The sequence below is a fragment of the Hylaeus volcanicus genome, chromosome 5, assembly GCF_026283585.1.
Source record: "Hylaeus volcanicus isolate JK05 chromosome 5, UHH_iyHylVolc1.0_haploid, whole genome shotgun sequence".
NCBI classification, from domain to species: domain Eukaryota; kingdom Metazoa; phylum Arthropoda; class Insecta; order Hymenoptera; family Colletidae; genus Hylaeus; species Hylaeus volcanicus.
Genome location: NC_071980.1, coordinates 20,541,720 through 20,560,274, shown reverse-complemented (window position 1 = coordinate 20,560,274; position 18,555 = coordinate 20,541,720). Strand labels below are relative to the sequence as shown.

Sequence of the window (18,555 nt, the reverse complement as noted above, 5' to 3'; positions counted from 1 at the left end):
AATTCATTTATAGGACTATATGAAGTTCCAAGTGAAAGTTTGGCATTACTATTATTATTATTATAATTAAACAGCATTCACCCTGGTTGTAGATTTTCTTATCAGACTTTACTCGTATCATTTCCCAAAAGAAACTAATTTACATCACCCAGGAAACTTCAATAGTACTATCAACTGTTAATATAGTCTCCCTTTTGAGGAAACCACAAAATTCATGGATCAGATTTCGAGATCAGGCTTTCGTAGCTCCTCGTAGTTCCTCTTGACGAATCCAACAACTTGTTAACGTTTCCAATTAGTAGTTAAAGACGTGAATCGTAAACATCACGTTTCACAGAGCAAACAGAATAGTCTGGCATTAAGTCCTAGACACTGTGCTTATTGTCCCTGATAGATAATGCGGGTCTGTCGTAAGACCTACCCCACTTTTGTGTCAATTACATGCAAGCTCTAGAAGACCGTGTCTACAGAGCCGTTTCTCTATACACATTAAATCCCCTATAAATGTGAGAAACTCATTTTAATTTAAATATAACGGTAGCACTAAGTGTGATCCAAACATTGTTAATGTTACGATTACGAATGTTCGACATAGAGGCATTAATCTAAGTTTTTGTACTCTTTCATATTTAAAACTGTTCTGGCACAACGAACATATGTTTAACAAAAAGCGTTTCTACAGTTTCGTTAAAAGCAAAGGCAATAATGGAAGAAAATAGAACGTTATCGAACATAATCAGATTTAACACTTTATCTACCGGGCTATTTAGAAACAGTCTTTAATTCAAAAAAGAATTTTCTACAGTAGCATATGCCAATTTAGGCTGCCAAGAATTCCTTCATACTATTACTAGGTACATTGAAAGCCAAGTCTGTTTCCAAAAACTGAACATCGTAAGTAGACAATCATCAAAACAGTAAATAAATTCGGAAAGCTAAATACTGGAATTAAAAAGCCTATAAATAGGCTCCCGGTAAATAAAGTATTAATGTATCGCTTTTTTGTACCATTGCTCTTCAAGTGATCCTCTTTCCACTGCGAACGGTAGACTCGATACTCACCTTGTTATTGCGAAAGACGATCTTCATTCGTGCTCGAAATTCTCTTGGAGTAGATTCTGACTCTTCCAGTTTGAAAAAGTCCACCACAATGGAAATTAGTCTACGCTCGGCAACAGGAAGCATCGTTTCTATTTCATATGATACAACTGCGACATATACAAATAGATTTAATTGGCCTAATCCGTTTTATATGCGGTTATGTAAGCCTAATGGCAGCCTGTCGGCTTGGAGATGAACGAAATTTTCATGTAAATAAGGAATATGAATAATTGATACGAGATAAGGTAATTACATCTCGCGAAACAATTCGAAGCTATACCCTACGTTCTCGTAACATAAAATACCGAAACGCAATGAGGAAATCTGTGTTGTCCGAAGAAACGTTGTGAACAGAAAGTCGTGGGCACAGGAAAATTTAAGCAAACATTTTTTTCTGTTTCAATATGAAACTGAAGGTTTATAAAAAAAATATTAAAGATGTAACGACTCGTTCGACACATTCGTCTGATTTTGAAGTCGTTATCCTAAGAGTACACTGTGAAATAGTAAAATGTATTCCTTGACGTTATATTAACCCTTTGCGTTCATGGCATTTTTCTATAGAATCAAATCCAGTCCATTTTTATAATAAATTTCTGTGAAACCAAAAACTCTACTTCGACGAAAAACATCTACGAACGTTCATGGCTCGATGTATTATTATTTCAATTACTAATTAGTTGTATTCTGATGTAAGTGAATTTAAAATTGTACGTTCACGAAATCACTTTTAAATTACATATGTCGCCCTAGAGGCTTCATCCAAGCGCAAGGAGTTAATATAAATGCGTCGGAGTGCTGATCTGGTGGTATACGTATATTTTTTGTCACGCTCTTATTAGACAGACCGTATTATTTTCGTGTGACAATCAAATGGTCTCGCGTGCCACCTTGGGGGCCCGATTAGACGCAATAAACGCGAATCGTTCAAGCTCCGACGGCCACATACTCGGCGAGCAAGTGTCTATCAAGAAACCGCAACTGGGTCAACGAGTCGATTGGTTTATCTGTTTGTTCGGCCGTGTCTAATATAATAGTTTCATGCTTGCACTTTCTTAGCCGTTCAACCGGTGCCCGAGCCAGTTGTTTTCAGATTCCTCGCCTATTTACCGTCTAAACTTATCGCGAGCACGCCGAATAAATCACACGGTTATCTCCACTATCTGACCTGAGGTTGTTTGTACTGTTTTTGATCGATCAGGCCACATACATCGACCTGGAGCGTCGCGAAACGTTGCAAATTGAATTATGTCTGTTTCGTTTTCATACCAAGGCTGACGAACAAGGTTTCGTTTCCAGCATCGGGACTTGTATGTCCATCCCTGTTTTTAAATATTCTACTTCAAGGCCAGTGAATAATATTTGTTTTATGTGGAACTGAGAGACTTCTTCTTTTCTACTGTCTGCTTCTATTTCATTTTTAATTCAAGCCTGACAAAGACGATTCTGTTTGTATCATCGGGTATTCATTTTTATTCCTTTCTCCTTATATTCTACTTCAAGACCTGAATGAAGAATAATGTCGATTTCATATACATAGAATTGATACAGCTTCACCTTTTGTTATTACATTTTTAAATCAACCTTTACATCGACTTAGCTTATTCGCTAATTTCTGAACAGATGAAAAGACTGAGGCTTTATAATTTCCTTTATGAAAAAAAAAACGTTACGGTTGGCGCCAGATCGGATGACTTTCTCGTAGACGAGCTTGAATCAATTTGACCCATTGTACAAAGTGCTTGAAATATCCGTGGCTCGGATCGTTACGTAAAAAGATAATCTCACGGGTAAAGTGGGTTGCCGTACCGTTATCTTTTATGTAATAACATCACTTGCGCTCCATATCGTCGGAGCTAGCGCTATGCAAGGAAACTAATTCGATGCAAAACTAAAATTGGTAATTGACGATCAGACACGACCAAAGTTGTAGAACGAAAAGGAAGAAGAATACAACGAACCACCTGAAACGGTTAAAGTAGACACGAGTTCTTTAAAATCTAATCAAATAAATAAGGGTGGATATTTTTGGGTACCATATTTAATAATACCAAAATCAAATCATGTATAAAATATATCGAAGTATGTGTTATTAGATTTAGAGAAATCATGTATCGAAGGGCTGACAAAAATATACGCAATTGTAGACAATTATTCGTCATGTGAATGAAATGAATGAATCGATCGTGGGCTCACAATTTATAGATCGTGGCACGCGGACGATTTCACTCGATATCTGAACATTTAATCAAAGAGTTAATTCACATCGATTCAAGTATATTTTGTAAAATGACGATTCCTTACTAGGAACAGGGTGCGAGGGGTTGAAAGTACCGGTAAAAATAAATTCGCTGCACGTTGCAACGCTCAATCGCCTCGTGCTTTCGATATCAATCAGTACTCGAGAGCGAGACCAGGTGACACGTGGTACGAGTTTTACAACAGTCTTGCAATCTCGGCGCGATAAGATAGGTTCCCATGGGAAAAAGAGCGGTTGTCGGAAATAGCAAAGTTTTTCGCAGAACGAACGACGTGTGCATCGCATCGCCGGACACTTGTTGCACCGACCAAGACGCCAGAGATTCTCCGATTGCATAATACCTGCACGTGCTCCACTCCTGTCAGTGGCGCATCTATAGTATTCGTAACCCTGGAGAATTCATAAAAATTCAGTAAATTAGCTTCAGCAATTCGTATAAAATTTAAGCGTCCTGTGAATTAAAAACATGCATAGATAACGCTTGCACTGAGACAGAGAAAAAGCGATCTCTATTATTTCACACTGACCTAACTCATTGATATTTTTAATAAATCATAACTTTTGCATACGTACTAAAGCTAAAGAAAATTACAATTGCTAATTATTTTCCTTGGTTATTAGGGATACAAGGATCGGTGTAATTTCAATCTATAAATCTTGCATACGTACCAAAGCAAAAGAAAATCACAATTGCTAAATATTTCCCTTGATTATTAGTCTGACAGAAGAATTGCTAAATGTTTTTCTTGCTTATTAGGGATCAAAAGTACCAGTGTAATTTCAATCCATGAATCTTGCATACGTACCAAAGCAAAAGAAAATCACAAGTACTGAATATTTCCCTTGATTATTAGTCTGACAGAAGAGAACTTTGTTACAAAAACAAATCAAAGAGAAACGAATAAATTCCCTGAGATTTCGTCGGGGTGTTAACGCCCACTCGCACGCGATAGAGTATTTACCAGTTTTGATTTCTATCCAAACACTAAAGGCTACTTTTCGTCCACTCTCTGATCGTGCAACTCTCCATGGTCGGTAAGGGACGCACGAAACGAGTTACTTCGTGTCAAACGGCGATTACTTTTTATCGCCCATGACAATCGATCATTTCCACGGGACTATTTTTTCTTTCGTTCGTCGATGATTAATGGGACGAATAGCGTGGAAAATTGCATACAATTTGTATCCCTTTAACGATCGTTCGGTAATGAAACTCGTACATTTGTCGAACGTCGTCAGCATCAGATTAAAGGGACGGATAGCACTCTCGCGACGTATAAATGATGTGTCATTTTAAACGAGCCGATCGATACAATGAGGAATTGTTTGCTTCATATGGATGGCACGTTCGAGGGAGTTCGATTTCGACCATATAAATTCATCGGGGTTCGTCATTCGCATGAGAGTTCCTCATTGTTTTCGGTACCGTGACACACGTGGAAAGCTCTCCAATGAATTTCGTATCGATGATGTTTTTATTTAACGTCTTCGTTACACAAAACCTGTGGTATTACACGTGCAAGGTAAACAGTGTTTAAATTCGATGGAAACGGCGCAAACACGCTCAACTTCACGCTTATCGAGGCCCCAGGCTTACGTTAGTAAGACCCCGTGCTTTATGAAGCCGTGCGCTTAGACCTTGTGTTTAGTCTTAAGTCTCCGTGCTTAAGACACGTTTAAGCTTAGAAAGCTTCATACTTAGTGGGTCCCTATGCTTAGTGCATCTTCAAGCTTAATGCCTCATGTTTAATGGGCCCCCATGCTTAGTCAGTCTTCGTGCTTAGTGAATCTTTGAGCTTAGTAACCCTCATGCTTAGCGAGTCCCTATGCATAGTAAATTAGTTAATGAATCTTTAAGCTTAGTAAGACGTCATGCTTAGTTGGTCCCTATGCTTAGTAAGTTTCCACGCTTAGTGAATGTTTAAACTTAGTAAACCTCATGCTTACTGGATCCTCATGGTTAGTGAGTCCTCGTGCCTAGTAAATCTTCATGCTTAGCAAGTCCCAACGTTTATTGAATCTCTAGGCTTAGTATGTTTCCGTGCTTTTAGCGAATCCCGTCACGAGCTTACGATCGTGAAAAAGCTTACTTGTCAGGTGTGTTATTACTGTCCCGTTAACAAGCGTGTTTCGGCGTGTTTATCTTCGTATCGAAGGTTGATCGAGGACGATCAAATAAAGATGTTTGTCTCGCCACTTTAAAACGAAAAGATCAAATACACTCTTCCTTTGTTTGCACAGCGATCACACAACACGTGTAATCTCTTGCAATTATACGTCTCTCGATCAACACTGTATCCTACTAAATTATAAATACTGACTGGATAGAAGTGAGCAAAAAAATCTCTACAACTATTTAATCGAATAGAAATCGCGAATAAATCGCTATAACGTGTTTTTAATCGGCATCTGTTATCCAAATAAAATTTGGTATCGTTAGAATTCACCGTTACAGCGGGATTGCAAAGCGTTTGAAGTTGTTTCAATAAATATCGCAGCGAGAGGCGGTTCTCTGGCTCTCGATCGGCGGTTTATCGCTCGTAAAGTCGCTGAATTTTTATCGTAAATTCGTAATCGACGCGTTCAAACGTTTACGCCGTTCACGGGTACCTCACTAACGATATATACCCGGTGTTCCAAAAATACGACGCGCGAGCACACTTATTGTACCGCGCGCGAAACGAGGAGATTCTATCTTTACCTTCGTGTATGAGCTAACGTCTCCGCGGTATCTTTGGCTTGTTTATGCCAGGGTTGCGAAACAATTTCGAGAATCGTTAGATTCGCCGAGATGACGGTAAATTATAATTAATTGGCAGCGGAGTTTGTAGGCATAACGAGAAAAACGAATTCTGACAGACTCGATCGCGAACTTCCGTCAGATCATCCTCGGACATATCAAAATAAATCTATGAACAGATAGTAATCGGCATATTTTAAGATAGAATTGTGAGTGTACAGGATCTGGCGAAATTAGTTTTACAGTTATGTGGAATTTATTTTTATTTAATTTTGTTTATGTAATTTTTCGGCACTCTGTGTAATGAATTTAAGTAAAGAGGAACAAAATGCAGTGCTATTAGAACACGTTGAGACATAAATCGGGTCATTTCAAATTTAAAACAGTACTTATAATTTTTAAATACAATCATTTCCCTTAGTTTTTAATGGAACCACATAACGAAAGCAAAATCCATTTTGAAGTAATAACAAAGTTGAAAAGCACGAGACAAGGGGGGTTTCTGATGATTTCTGAAAAACAAAATTAACGAATTTTGTTCTCGACGATCCACGAAGCCGACACGCTAGTCCAGCAAGCATAATAACACATTTCCATAATTATCGTTAATTTCTTATGTTGAAGCGATGTCACGAAGCAGGTAAATTCAGCTACATTCACACGCTAATTCTAGGAACACGGTATCGAATATTCGAACGTAATCGGAGCTAAATAATCGGTTTCTAACCTCGGAATGGAGTCCTAAAATAACCCCAATTTCTGAGGAGTCGGGACAGTGAACGATCGATTCTCGCACAGGTAACGAAACCAGGGTAAACAATAGCTACAATGTGGCGCCATTAACGATCTCTTCCTTTTTTTTCTGGAAACCTCTCGTGTTCGTAAATTGTGGAGGAGCGATTACAACGGGGAACTTCTGGCCGCGAGCGATTAGCTGTTACAGTCCCCATTATTGCTGCTCGGTTCGTAAATCGTGATCGTTCGTCTTGCCACTTAACCGGATTTCTACCGTTGCTCGACCATCCGTGAAATCGCGTTGAATTTTTTCACACTATTACCAGGGATGGCTAAGTTTCTTATCTGGATACGAATTTTATACAAAGAACAATAACACTGTCCAAGTAAAATGACAGAAGGTTACGCACTGGTCGATTGTTACTGTTTGAATGAAAATTGAAATTTCAATTCTGGAAGTAAATATTGTACGCGCTGGTTAGGAATATGTGAAAATGAGGAATTTAGAATTTTTTGGATACGTATGTAATGATGCAGAAATGTTCGGGAACAAATATTGTAATTGAATCGTAGAATAAGAATATTTTACAATATATTTTTCTAATATTCACTTTTAAATTTCTCAATGACGTTAGACAGCAATATCATCACTGTATATTTAAGAATAGTGTAATTATTATTACCAGTTATACCCTTGCTTTGGTTCATAGCTGTAGCAGTTATAGTGAAGTAATAAATATGTATGCACAAATGTTGGTATAGAAAGATAACAATTCTTTAGTTAGACAAGTATTTAGCATTCATAATAGAGGTTTGGTCTGATTATAACGATACAAAATTGTGCATTATACTTTCTCAAAGTTTCACGGCTTCATTGTTCGACGTTATCCTAACATTGTTTTATCTTTTTTATTACAGGTAAGCTGAAAGCAACACATATTCCTTTTAAGTAATTTAGATAATTTCTATCAAATTTCCTGTATCTATTTTATATTTTGATTTTTTCAAGGATAAAGATGTCACCCATTCATATTTTCTCTGTACTTTCCATTCCTCGGTTATTTCACATATATTTGTCACTAGATTGAGTTTATTTCAAAACCGAAACCTAAATTTAGAGAAGCACTCGCGACAAGCACTTAATTAATTAAGAATTCTTAAAAAAATTAATTTTTGACCGTCGTATACGATGAAATGCCGCGCAAAATTAACGATAACGTTGACGGGAATTCCTAGTGTTTGTTTTGACTCGAATTTCGCGATTAACAATGCGTTTGCCACATTGTAGACCGCTAGAACGCGCCTCTGTCACCGACGTAACGAGGTTCTCCGCGGAGCTCGTTGGACGGGATCCATCGTCGCGTATATTCACCTGCTCTAGTCTGCGAAATTACGCTACTGAAATATTGCACGGCAGCTTTCCAACGGTAGCGACATTTGGAAAACAACGCGTCAGAGTAACCAGAGACAAACACGCGCTTAATAATAGTTAGGCGAGATTGATTAATTCTAAACCAACGCGGGGGATTAACCTTTTGATCTCCTATGTAGAATCATACTCAACGTTCTTGTTATAATATTTAAAGAGGAACCACATTGAAAGGCCAAAGATTAAGTTTTTTTCGGGATGTTTTGTATAGAGAAGAATTTATTTAATTTTTGTTTAACTTTGGGAATATTTTAGGTATGTTTTAAAGTACATTTGGTAATTTTGTCAATTCATTTCACTCGAAATTCAAAGAACACTTGATATTTGGCCTTCTAATGTGGTTTCACCTTTTAGGAGTGAAACTGAAAGGGTTGAAGTTAGCACCAATCGAGAAACTGTTCTGTAAAGTACATTTCCAATAAAGCACGTGAAACAATAGGGAGTTATTGGGAAGAAAATGAAAAAAAAAAAAAGGAATCTTAGTGCACAAATTTATGTTACTGTTGCTAACGAAAATGGTTCGTAAAGGCATTGGTAGTAAAATTTCCATTAGTCACAACACAACCTGTATGAATCACCGAGCTAGCTGTGGTCGTTTCACGCTCTTCTAATCGCGATAGTAAAACACGAAAGGAAATAGGAAAAAGAAACGGCGGTAGAAAAATGAAACGCTGGTTGCCAGCGACGAATGACTCATAGTGTTCTCTTCCTGGAATCGAATTTATTCCATCGTTGGCGGGGTGAAATGATAGGAGTGAAAGTCCTGTTACCGCGTTAGCGCGATGCGTATCGGTCGACGCGATTGTTAATTAACGTTGGAACTGGCGAGCAAGTTAATCTGACCAGATCTAACATAAACTCGACAGAACTAATTCGTGTTATTTTTAGAATGACTTGATTATCGATGATATTTTAACGTAAAGCAACGCATTTTTACTATTCAGTTATAGTGAATATCAAGAAATTTGTATACTACGAGTTATAAAACAACAAAACAATTTTTATACTCGTATTAAAATTTGTTTCCGAATGTATAAGACTTTGGTTCAGTTATCTTCTTCCTGATGTAACACAGCATTAGTGGTCATCTGTAATTTGCTTTCAAACACAAGATACACAATAAATGTATTCTACGTACCATTTTACGTAAAAAAATGAATTATAAATGTAGAACATTTTTTCGAGTCTTTGTTTTCGAGAAAATTTAATAGAAATTTTGCGCAGGGGATGGTAACCCTATTCGTCGTTCAAGTATTGTCTAGAAACGTGCGTGAAATTGTCAGAAAGACGGGGCCAAGTTTCGTAAACCCCTCGCCGCAGCCACCGAGATTATTTTCAACCAATTGATACGATTATTCTCAATCTCACCAGCGAACGGTGCATGGATTTAGGTCAGTGGCAAAATAATGGTAAAAGGGTACGACTCAAAGGAGCGCGCGTCGTGCCTTTCCGGAAACTACTTTTGTTAGTCGAGGTCATTGTTTCTCATTGATTCGTCTGGTCTCGAATCGGGTCACTTGGGAATTACATGAATAAATCTGAGAGAGAAGCAGAGAAAGTTTTTACAAAATAGCGAAAACGGAAGTGTACACGTTCCTCGGATAGCTCGCTCGGCTTCCAACGCTGTTGTCTTCCGCTAATTCGGTTGTTCGATAATGTGACAAAATGCATCGTGCGATGGACGCGAGCCAATCGTGAAACAATACGAATAAACCTAACGGAGAATTGTAAAGATTTATAGCTGGTTATGCAAGATCGTAATGACACGTGGCTGTAACAGTTAGAAGAATCCGTTTAATAATATTTCATTTCAAGTTCTCTGTAATTGCTATCGTTTTACATTGGAAAGAGAAACTCATGTGTTACGTAAAAGCAATAAATTTCAAACAACTGTAACACCGCGGCGTGTTAACGTATTACTTCATTCATTTAAAGTCACACTTCTTCTTCGTTCTTCTGGTTGATTGCAATTTTCTTTCTAGCCGAAGGCATATTTTTATTTGCAGTCAGGATAAGCTTCTTGCTCTTAGTTTATTATAGAAACGCTTTGTTTAAATGTAAATATAAGACTGATTATTCTAGTACGATACTATTTGATATTGCAATATTAATCCATTAAGTACCAAAGTCTTATACATTCGGAAACAAATTTTAATACGAGTATAAAAATTGTTTTGTTGTTTTATAACTCGTAGTATACAAATTTCTTGATATTATTGGATGCTTCTAGTTGCCAGGATCCTATTCATAGCACACGTCGTAACTTCGAAGCTTGTCTCGTACAAAAATGAGGTTTCTATATTAAAGTGTTTATATTTTATAACACATCAAAAATAAACATCAATCTTAAGTAAACAGCGATAGTTTCGTGCCGAATGGTTTAGCACTAAAGAATTATATTATTCAAAGACAATTCTCGTTTTAAGATTCAGTTTTATTCTGTAGGCCATTATTCCTAAACTCAGAAAGAAACAACGCACCCCCCGGGGTGGAATTAGGCCAGTCGCAAAATAGCTGTACCCGGATACGTTATAACGCAGCGTGTTTGTCGTCGCCATTTCGGAGTTCGTGTTTTCGTTGGTTGAGTTTGCGTTTCGCACGTGCGTTATTCTTCGCTCTTTTCTAGCATAATCACATGTCGACCCCGTGGTGGAACTCTTCGTCACATGTCCCCTGTGTTCTCACCAGTGAATTCCTTGGTGCCTGTCGAAATCATGAAAAAAGTAGAAGCTCTGTTGTTTATCCAACATGATCGTCGTCCAAACCAGCGTTTCTCAGACCTTTACAGTCACGAAACACTTTTCATCTCATAGTACATTTGAGGCAGTTCTTTTAGAAGCAGAAATAGAAACTATATATACTTCATTTTTTCAGTAAAGAAATAGACAGTATAATTTCATGTTATCAATTATGATACTGAAAATCTGAACAAATTTGTGCTTTAAATTTCCCAAACTACTAATTTCCCAATTATAAGTAGAACTCGCTCTTCTGGCGAGTACAACAGGATCCTAACGAGAACCTAAAACCAAAAGCATAGAAAAGCATAGAAATGATTTTTGTTCGCGAATGTTCCGGACACTCCTGAAATAAAACATTCTTTACACTTTATTATTAATGATAACATAGAACAAGGAATGTTTGTCGAGTATCATGATTCATCTCACGATGTATTCAAGTGTTCGCGAATGATCTGGCAATCTCAATAATAACGTTTTCCTTACACTGTAGCGATGATAATGTAGAACAAGTAACGTTGAATCGATTTCATTATTCATCTCCTAATGTATTCACAAGTGTTCACGGTCGTTTTGTGAATTTCAGTAATAAAATTTTCCTTATACTCGGTGAGATATTTCAAATGGAAAATATGAAGCGAAACAATCGAAAACCTGTGTTATACCGAGGAATGTTTGATCATCTTCTTGGACGAAGTAAGAGACTTCTTAACCAATTGGAAGATTCTCGTAAAGTTCTTATCGCGAAGGTATTTTTTTTTTCGTTTTCTTCGACGCTAATAGCAACTGCAAATTTTCGAAAATATGTTTGTTTAATCGAACGTTTCGAACATTGGCTCAGGCCCTCTTCGGAGAAATACAATATCTCAAAATAAAAATACGTTACGCGATTACATGGCAGATAAGAGTTAAAGGGTTACTGATAATTGATTAACCGTAATGTAATCGCGCTGCTATCGTGTTTTGCTTTTAAGATATTGTGTTTTCACGAAGAGACTCCAAACATGTGAAGCGTTCGATTCAACAGACACATTTCTGCGAATTTATATATAGTCTCTCTTAGTATCAAGAAAATTGAGAAAAGAAATAGAGCAAGAAATGAAAATAGTTTATCTTTATTTAATCTCTCGAAGAGTCTACTTCTCAAGCACCAGCTTTTAACACTCGCATGCGTTAAATAACAAAATTTACAAAAAATGTGTATATACAATTTTCTTTGTATAAAAACTGCAATCGCATTTTGCAGGTATATTGTTGCGCTCGTAAAAAAAAATTGTGGTTGCAAAAAGGTAAACCTTGTTATCCAATTTTTCTCTATACTATTTTTTTCTACCTTCAACGAAACAACTGATAAAACCCGTTTTAATTGCGAGCCGCCCTCTGAAGCTAGAAAAACAATTTGGTAGAAATGATCGAATCAAAATGTTGCATTTGTCAGGTTTGCAATTCAGTGAATCTGTTGAGGTCAGTGCTTCTCAATCTATGAATCGTGGAACAACAAAGAATTAACAAAAAAATTTCTATCAAGTTGGAATAGAATAAAATACTTTGATGATTACAAAAATAATAGGAAAATATTATTATTGTGTAAATTTAGAGTAAGCAATTTATTTATACCGATGTTGAGAAGCACTGATCCAGATCATCGACAAACTCTCGTTAAAATTTGATTATTTTGCCTTCCTACACAGATGTAACTACGTATCCTGTTGCATAGTCTCATTCGCTGATTTTATTATAAAACTATCTAATCGCTGCGTCGATAAGGTTAATCTTAGTTTGTGACTTTGCACTCTCGCAATCGATATTTAATTATGCTCTCTAGAAAAATGGCATTATCGCTACAGTTATTTACCGGTCTAGTCGGTGAGAGCCTAGACCGTCATCGACGAATGGTAGTCGAATATACGTTAAAAAAAAGATAGACGGCAATCCTCGAGGAGATACAGACGAACGTCCCCAGACACGTCGATAAGCGTGCAACGTGTCAATGACCCGCCAAATTTTTTAATCTATTTATTTATTTTTACATGTTCTCAAAAATACACCTACAGAAGGCAATAGACATGGGAAATATTGTTCAGTAGACAAAAATCCTTGATATGAAACAAAAGATATGCAATTGTTCACTCGTTGAATTTGAAACATCTCTACGCAATTGAATGGTGGGTAGAATACGTTGGGGTTTCATTGTCAAGCCGGTGGGTTGAAGGGAACAGGTAGTCATCGCAAGGGAAGAGTCTGGGTAAATCGATCTACTTTCGCTGGCAGATACGAAACGTTGCTCTTCGATAAACACTTTATTTTGGGTCGTGTCGAAACGTTGCGGTGGTGTGCCGCATGCCGTGCAACCACTAAAAATACACGACTGCGCGGATCGGCCCTTTCCCCCTCCCCTCGTCGAAACTGCAATCGAAAATAACTCTCGGAAACACCTGGCACCCTGGCGTTCTATTCTGCACGGTTCGATACCCTCCCCTTCTCCCACCTTTTTGCGTCTAAGACGCTTCTCCACAACGAGCGCGCACCTGTCCGACGAATTCCTTTGCTCTGTCTCGGTGGGGGGAGGGTCTTTCATAATTTCTATTCACCCTCGGACACGGCCGATATCGCATACGCGAGGATTAGGGATGAATCCAGGGGATCAACACGTGAAATGAGGGCTTTCGAAAATTTCAATTCATCCTTGGACACTGTTGCTGTTACATATGTGAGAATTTTCGATGAATTTAGGGATTAATAGTTCGAGGGAGGGTTTAGAGAAATTTGAATTCACCGTTGGACATTGTTGCTATTATATGCGCGATAATGCTTGAAGAAGGGTAAACGTAGAGACATTGTATGAAGTATTAGGGTGGTTAGGTCGAGGCGTGTAACTATCCTGAGACCACCCTTTCGATGTTAACGTATAATGGTTAATTGATTTATTGATTGATAATTTATTATTGATTGTTGACGATTGATGGGCATTCAGGACGATTAATGATTGGCGATTGATCACGGTTTAAGACAATTGATAGTTGACGAATGATGATGGTTAATTGAAAGTTAACAATTTATTGATGTTTGGTAAGCGACGATTCGTAGTAATTGATGGTAATTGATAGTTAAAATTTGATAACGGTTGATGATCAACGATCGATCACTAATAATTTTATTTGATTTATTGTTTGTGCTGTTTTATGCTACGAATCAAAGTTCATGAGTTTGTCGTACTTGTTCCAAAGTAACACATATTTTATTTTGCCGTGGCTTTATATTATCTTGTAACTGTTTCTTTTTCTTGTTTCTTTTTTGTGATTCTCGTCGACGATGCGTCAGATCGCTCTTGTTTTTCCTCCGCTGGGAAGATTTGTATCGTGCGTTGCTCCGCCGCCTTCCCGTCTGTTGATTCTGATAAGATTACGTGCCAAAGATCTTGATTATTTACGCGCCTCGAGGATAGCGTACTTTGAAACGCGAGAAAAATACCGACGGTGTGGCTCGCACGTGCAAAAAGTCCTGTATCAGTCAGCGTCAGCGGTGGGAAAAGTGCTTATCTAGATAAAAAGAAATTCAGACAGCGAATAAAAGGTAACAGTTCATACGTTGTTCGTTCAGGATTTATATAACATATGACATGTTGAGAACGTGCAACGACTCGTCTGTGTTAATATTCGATCGAATAAACGTCACGAATAAATAAAATTATGTATCTGCTGAGTTTCTATTCGTAATCTGTTATTTAAATAAAATTCTGTTCATCCCTTTTTATCAAACCATACTTTCCCGTGGTATGATACAGAGATAGATGATATTCTTATCCAGATAAACACTATGAATGATAAATAGATGATATATTTATCCATTACTGATCAAATAAAAGTAAAAATTTGAATTATAAAGGCTTTAGGATTTTGTTGTTTGACTAAACAGAATATTTACATACATGTGATTACAATTGAGCGTGCAAAACTTTCTTAATTAAATATTTCACAATTATTCGATTGACGTTGTAAGTAAGTCGCCTTATGTTGATCTGTTTCGTTATCTATTATTCGAGCACAATTTTGCCCATCCCTGGTGTGATATAACAGCGAGATGGTAGGGAAACGTTTAAATATTGACGCCCACAGATTGTAGCTGCGTAATCGTGGAATTCGCGAGAGAAAAAAAAAATTGTTATCGCCCAACGTGGGGCTCGAACCCACGACCCTGAGATTAAGAGTCTCATGCTCTACCGACTGAGCTAGCCGGGCAACCTTGCAAGTGGAGGAAATATTCGCAAACAAATTTTCTGCGAACTTTCTGCAAACTTTAATAATAACAGTATGCTTTATAAATGCATGAAATGTGTATTTTAGTTATAAGACATGTATTTACAAGGTATATCTTTTCCTGTCCTGTTGGTCTTCATAATTTTAGAAAGGAAAAATATCCTATTTATGAAATAAATTAGGATATATCATATCCTAAAATATGAAATTTCGATCTGAAACACTGGAAGAAGATCAATTCTTTGCGAAACAGTTAATGAATTAGACTTAATATCAATTGAAATATATTTTTTTTAACACTCGCTCGTTAAAGAATTTAGAAATTGACATCTTTATAGATTCATCGCAAAACGTAATTGAATTAAAATCTGACATTAGAGAATTTCAAAATTGACGTCTCCATAGATTCAGTGCAAAACAAAATTGAATTCAAATCTGACATTAAAGAATTTCAAAATTTACGTCTCCATAAATTCATCGCAAAACGTAATTGAATTCAAATCTGACATTAAAGAATTTCAAAATTACGTCTCCATAGATTCAGTGCAAAACAAAATTGAATTCAAATCTGACATTAAAGAATTTCATAATTGACGTCTCCATAGATTCATCGCAAAATTTAATTGAACTTTAATTTGACATTAAAGAATTTCGAAACTGACGTCTCCATAGATTCATCGCAAAACGTAATTGAGCTTAAATTTGACATGTGACAATCGTGAAACTGACATCTCCGATGTCATCAGCACTGACGAGTGGATTTATTGCCAAGGAATTTTGTTTTCTTTTTGCAGGAAGACCAATGTTTCGCATTAGACCGAACAGATTCGTTGTGAAGCCAGCATTAACCGCCTATATTTGTGATACGACGATGCTGGCGAGTTTCCAAGGGATGCTTGCCTAGTACGCTAAGATTCTTAGAAACAGGCTGCCTCTCCTTCCTTCTCATAGCGGTTCTTTGCTCTTTCTCTGTCTTTCGCGAGAGTCCATGCACGGGTCGATGCACGATCATCGGGTTTTCTGGGTTAATCGTCGAGCTTTTCGACGCACACATGAAACTGTACGCTCCTGTACCCCTTTCAATCAGAGATTGGTTATTTCTTTAAGAAAGACCAAGCAATTACAATTTTTGCCTATGCTGTCTAAGAAATGATATAACATTCAATTTTTTGCTATTATAGTGCAGAACTCAATTGCATATAAATACATTTCTGAGTTATATTATCACGGTTGTTACATTTTCGGCAACGTATATTATATACTTATATTTGTCATTATCGTCACCTTGTAACATCTGTTTAAAACGTATCAAAACTTATGCAATGACTTAATCACAGTGATCGTGAGAGAATCTTGCCAATTCGTTGGATTGTACGACTTTTCTCAGACTTACAATCTTCATGCATATAATAATTTGATGGAAATATTACACTTATTTTATCGTTTATGATAGGATGTCTCTTAGTGTCCAAGCAGTACAGTTATCTCTAGGGGAGTGCAAAGGGTCGAAACCAAATTCAAATCTGTCGATATAACTTTGTGCATTTGTTATTCTTCGCGAACGTTCCAAAACGCTCGTTTACGTAACCCACCGGTAGACCGGGCGATTATTTGTGGTTGATTCTACATAAGTAACCGTACCATTCGATATGACTAAGAACGATCGAACGAGAGACCTTGATCGAGAAACGTCAGCCACGATCCGTTCTTACTCGTCGTCATAAAGTCATCGTCGACCGATTGATGTCATAGTAGCCGTCATTCGTCGCGCGAACGTGTCGAGATCCACGTATCGTCGATCGCGGAAAGGAAAGAGTGACGCGGTCACGTAGATTTTTCCTCATTCCTGGCAATCCTTTTTGCAGTCCACGATTAGTTGCACTTGATCGCCATTAACAGCGTAAATTTTCCTAAACTCGAGCAGACCTATGGACGTTTTTGATCATTGAGTGACGTGGGATTCTCAGAAGCCAAACTTCTTAACTCTGTATCGTGAATCCTGTTTTAATATTTTCTTAACATCTTTAACAGTTTCAACAGTTCTTAACATTTTTGTTAAATTAAGATATTTGCATGGAGTTGAGCAGTTTGGTACAGATGTCTTTATTCGTAATTCTGAAGCTCTAGATTTTACACTTTAGATGCTCTTCATTTGACAATTCGTATCTAACATATAATAATAAAGGTATTTATTGGGAATCATTTATTTTAGATAATCGCATTGTAAATAAATGAGCATAAATTGGGAGTCGTATATCTTGTTTCAATCAAAATACAGTTTGTTTTGGAGATTTCATATTATTTTTGGGTAAATATCTCAAGTAGATTAGCCTTGCAATTCTTGTGACGAATATCGATAAGATGAACAGAGGCAGGTGTGACGAGAGTCATTTACTTTGGTACATACCTTTCTTATCGCTGATTGACCTCAGGGGCTGTAGCTACGATTAATTGTAGCTACAGTACGGATTTGGCAATCCCGAGGTACTCGAGCTAAGGGCCAGCGGGCCCCAACAAACTATTGACATCGTTAATAGGGAGGTATATAAACAAATGCAAAGTAACGTAAAGCAAGAATTAAATGAATGTAAAGAAGGAACAAATGAAAGACTAGTACATTAGGTGTTATAGTCGGTGATGGGCAAAATCCTAGACTTCAGATTTATTCGAAGTCTAAAGTTTTGCCCATCTCTGTTTACAGTCAAGTTAGCATATTCCTAGCAAACGGCCCGTTCACCGATTTTGACGTGTTATATGTCGTCAGATTCGTCTTGTTAGGTACATTACTAATTCCTATGTCGTTGTTTGCAGAATTTCGTTTATTTGTTTAAAACTTGCTGTAAACTTTTTAGAAAAAGGTACGGTTAAATGTCAATTCATGAATAGAAACAAGTGACTAACATCAACTTTCATTTACAATTATTCTATGTAAGTAAGTACATACATATATGTACGAACAGAATCAGTCCTCCAAAATATATTTTGGTTTGCTATTGAATCAATTGATACTTTTGAAATTTCTGTTAAGGTCGCATCAAGTAAATCTAAATTATCATTTTTTTGCTCGTTTATTAAAAATGTAATGGCTAGGAATGTTCCCAAAAAACTATGATTATCACTGATTAATGCTCGAAATCCATAACACTCTTTTCGTTACGAATTCTCCGTGAATGGAAAAATAATTTTTCCGAAAAATTCCAATCACTGAATCTGATCTGCATCCAGAGGCGTGATTTCCATTTCTTCAGCAGTTGAACCGTTCGCAATGCATCATTGGAACGGAGGTTCCTGTTCCG

The 18,555-nt window shown here is 37.1% G+C and overlaps 1 protein-coding gene and 1 non-coding gene across 3 annotated transcripts in view; one reads left to right on the top strand and one right to left on the bottom strand.

Annotated features, from left to right (window-relative positions):
• The window catches only part of LOC128876298 (sestrin-1), a 254,459-nt gene that overhangs the window by 126,611 nt on the left and 109,293 nt on the right, over positions 1 to 18,555 (top strand). The gene's annotated exons all lie outside the window — the stretch shown is intronic.
• Trnak-cuu (transfer RNA lysine (anticodon CUU)) lies at positions 15,169 to 15,241 on the bottom strand. Its single transcript has one exon. It is a non-coding gene; the product is annotated as a tRNA-Lys (tRNA).